Source organism: Lissotriton helveticus, chromosome 1_2 (genome assembly GCF_964261635.1).
Source record: "Lissotriton helveticus chromosome 1_2, aLisHel1.1, whole genome shotgun sequence".
Lineage (NCBI taxonomy): Eukaryota > Metazoa > Chordata > Amphibia > Caudata > Salamandridae > Lissotriton > Lissotriton helveticus.
Genome location: NC_136058.1, coordinates 200,362,224 through 200,365,940, shown reverse-complemented (window position 1 = coordinate 200,365,940; position 3,717 = coordinate 200,362,224).

Genomic DNA, 3,717 nt, shown 5'->3' with positions numbered 1-3,717 from the left:
TTCCTAATTATCAAAGTATGTTAAATTCAAATTTGGTTCACCAATAATATTTGTAATTTCACACATTCTTCATGTAACATGCATGTATTGGGATATAACTTCAAACCCCTTTTCCCTCCAATTTGTATTTTGCATGTTCTACAATCAACTCATCTTTAACTTCTAGCTGAAGCACGCAGCGCTGAAACATCACAGCCGTATATTTTTGGGAAACACACAGCAATTTGATCTTCCAACGCTGAGTTCCTGGATTAGTATTGTAACGGTTGCCTTATGAGATTTCAGAACTAATGGTATGCTGGAGCCACCTCTGAAAAAGATGTTTGTGGTTCTCAGTGTATCTTACCCGCATATTTCACGTTTAACATACATTAAAACACAGCTATGTATTTTCTTAGATACTGATTTGAGTGTAATGGTTAATTTCTTTAATCACCGCTTTAACACACTGATACAGAGTATCTTACTTTGTTTCTTGCCTTTGCATCCAAAGTTGATTAGACGCATTTCTGCCTCTCAGTGGAAGGACTACAAACTGAGCATCTGTAGTTAAATAAAAATATGTTTTCTTTTGAATACTCCTCAGTTCCTTTCCCTCCATCTCCTCAGCACCTTTCTACTTAGTGTGATCTTTTCAGGTAGCCAGATCACACTGGAACCTTTGGAGTTATTCTTGTTAAGGCAGTGTGCTATTTCAGGTATTTTCTGAGCTATTGACCTTAAGGATGTCTTTGCAGGGCTTGCATTAAAGCCTGTGATACACATTACTGACTTGACTTCAAGAGCAGTCAGCATTTACTCAATCGTAAGGCTTCTAGCCTCATCATGGGGAGATAGCTGCCCGTAAGTTCCCAGCATATCTGCAGCAATGTCACAGCTCTCTCCTTGGAGGACCATCCCCCACACATCAGATACGCTTCGAGAAAATTAGTAGGAGACGATCACCAGTTTTGTGGGACATTACAGACAGTGTTTCCACTTGCTTTGCAAGATGTTCTTTACAGTACTGAGTGTCCTCCCTCTCAGATGTAGATCAGAGCTTAGTAATGCAAAGGAAGTTAACCTCGCTAAAAGATGCAGCCAGGCTCCCGGGTCTGATTACAAAGGTGGTGGTGGGGTTGCCAGAGCAATTCGTTATCTCGTTTGGCTCCAAGACCTGTGCCCCAAAAAACATTTTGAAGTTTCCTGCTCAGTTGAATACAAGCACCCTCACCATCTCTTTGCTGTCCACAACTCTCTCCCATTTTTCTGCTTAGTCAGCTAACATGCTTGCTTCTTCCCAATTACCGTTCATTTTGGAGAAGCTGTCTTGTCACACCTGTATATCCACCCCCCCTCATTATTCCCCATTCACAATTTCTGCTATAGCCGTCGGCTTTACTATCTATACCTACATCGGGATCTCTGTCGTGGGCTTCCTTTCAGGCTCCTACCTTCTCTTAGTCTCCTCCTAATCTTGATAAACAGCAATGTCTTGACCCCAATAGTTTATCTTCCAAATCATCCCGAAGCTTTAGAATAATATATTAATTAGGCATTATATGCTTATGCCTTTTTGCCTCTGGGGTTTTCAGGTAGTAAGTGCTCAACCTCCAAACTCTTGTTACCAATCTTATTTCCCTTTCATTCCTATGGAGAGCAGTGAAGGATCAGACATTTCCGACTAGAGGCACTTGGACATAAATATAGAATACATTTTGGAAAAGGATATATGTGCCAACCCCTAAAGGAATTTATTTTCATGTAGTGCAATCCAAGCTCAAGTTGAAGTGTCAGCACATACGAATACATGAATACATCTTTATTTGTTTCAGTTAGTTAAAACCTTTACAAAAGATATAAAAGAGGGTTAAAAAAAGGTCAGAAAAAAAAGTTATCTCATTTTCTACAGGTGAGAGCTAGTACAAATAACCTAATCAAAACACAGCCGGTAACACAAGTCTCTCAATAAATGTTTAGATTACCAATATCTCCAAAGTGACTAAGTGCATGAGGTGAGTAGACCGGAAAAGGATTTTTTGTGGTCGCCTCAGTAGCAGAGTAATTTCCCTCATTTCAGAGCATTGGCCAAAAGTCATAGCAGATCTTATACCTAAAACTCAATAAATACAGCAAACTTCTAAAAATACTAATCATTCTAGCACATGGAATTCAATCAGCAACAAATTAGTAATTTCCACATGAGTTCATCATTTCATTTGCACTTACGATATCCACACACTTCCTGAGTCTGGAGCTAGGCAGATCTGCTTACAAAGATTTATCATTCAGTTGCTTGATTTCCTGACGCATAAATTTCCAATAGCGGGCTGACAATTGTGGGAATTTCCCAGATGGGTGGACGACAACTGCATCTTCACAGGTTCTCAAGTTTAGTTGCAAGAAAGCTAGCCACAGCACCTTCCTTCTAAGTAACATCAGAGGTGCTCAGATACAGATTTTGTGCATTAGAGACTCCGACTGCACTTCGCAAAGTCGACATGACCGTTCCACTATGTCTTCAATTCGCCCCAAACTATATTCTTTCAATGGAATCACCTCACAACTTAGTTTTAATAAACTCTGCTTCATTGACATTTTCAAGAGCAAATCTAAAACTCTGAGACTCCTGTGTCATTGTATTGAGAGAGTCAGACTCATGGTCGCTCCATAGAAGATGCCGCTTAAGTTTCCATTGATCTAGAAATTAGTGTGGCTTGCTTGGACTAGACTCGAGAGTAAAATATTGGTGGGATGTTACTGCCCCAAATTTCTTCTGCTGCTAGGCCATTTGCAGCTGATACAAGATAATTATTCCACTTCAGATCCTTGCTTGAAATAGATTGTCAAACCAGATGTCTCAGTGTGCCAGACTCTGCATTCCTTGCTTTTACACAACAGACAATGTAGCAAGATTTTAATATTAGCCTTTGTCTGGGCACGTTGGATTCTAGGCACAGGCATGCTGCAGGTGCACGGCTACAGAAGACAGCACGATAAAAAAGGTTCTGGGCGCAATCTATCCAAACCTCTAAGTGATCTTTAAGCATGAATGCTCTGTACATTTAAGTTGGCACTATTCGGGAGTTTATCACTCGACACAGTGCCGTTACCCGTGGCCCATTCATCTTGCATATCAACTTGTAAAACTACACCGTTAATGCTAAGTCACCTTGCTTCTGGCTGCCTCAGCCATTGAAATGTGCTCCCATATATTTCTGTCAGCACATATAAAAAGTAAACCGTCTTTGCCTGCTGCCTTTTCTGTTCATTATTAGTTTTGTGTCTGTTCCTCTCTCTGGTCACAGTGCAGTAACCTCTAAGGATTTCAATAATTATGCTTTGTGTCTTGTCAAGGTAGTTTAGTGATGGCGGTGGTGGAACATGTTTATAACATTTTGTAAACACCTCTGTGTCTTGCATTCCTAAATGCATTTCATGCTGACCTTGGGCTATTAAAGTGGATGGGAGTCATCTTCAAGTAATAATGCCACTATTGCTTATTAGATCCAAATAGGTCTCAATAATTTAAACCTAGCTCAACTATTGATAGCAATGGCACAGAGCACGCAGGCTTAACTCAGGAGAAGTGTAAAACATTTGGCCGCACCAACATAATTAAAAAACAGAAAACACAACACACAAAAATTCAGTCCGGTCAAATTTATAAAAATAGGGAAAAGTTTAATGAGCAAATAGACAAACAAATGTCAAAAATTAGAAGTAAGGAACCGGAAA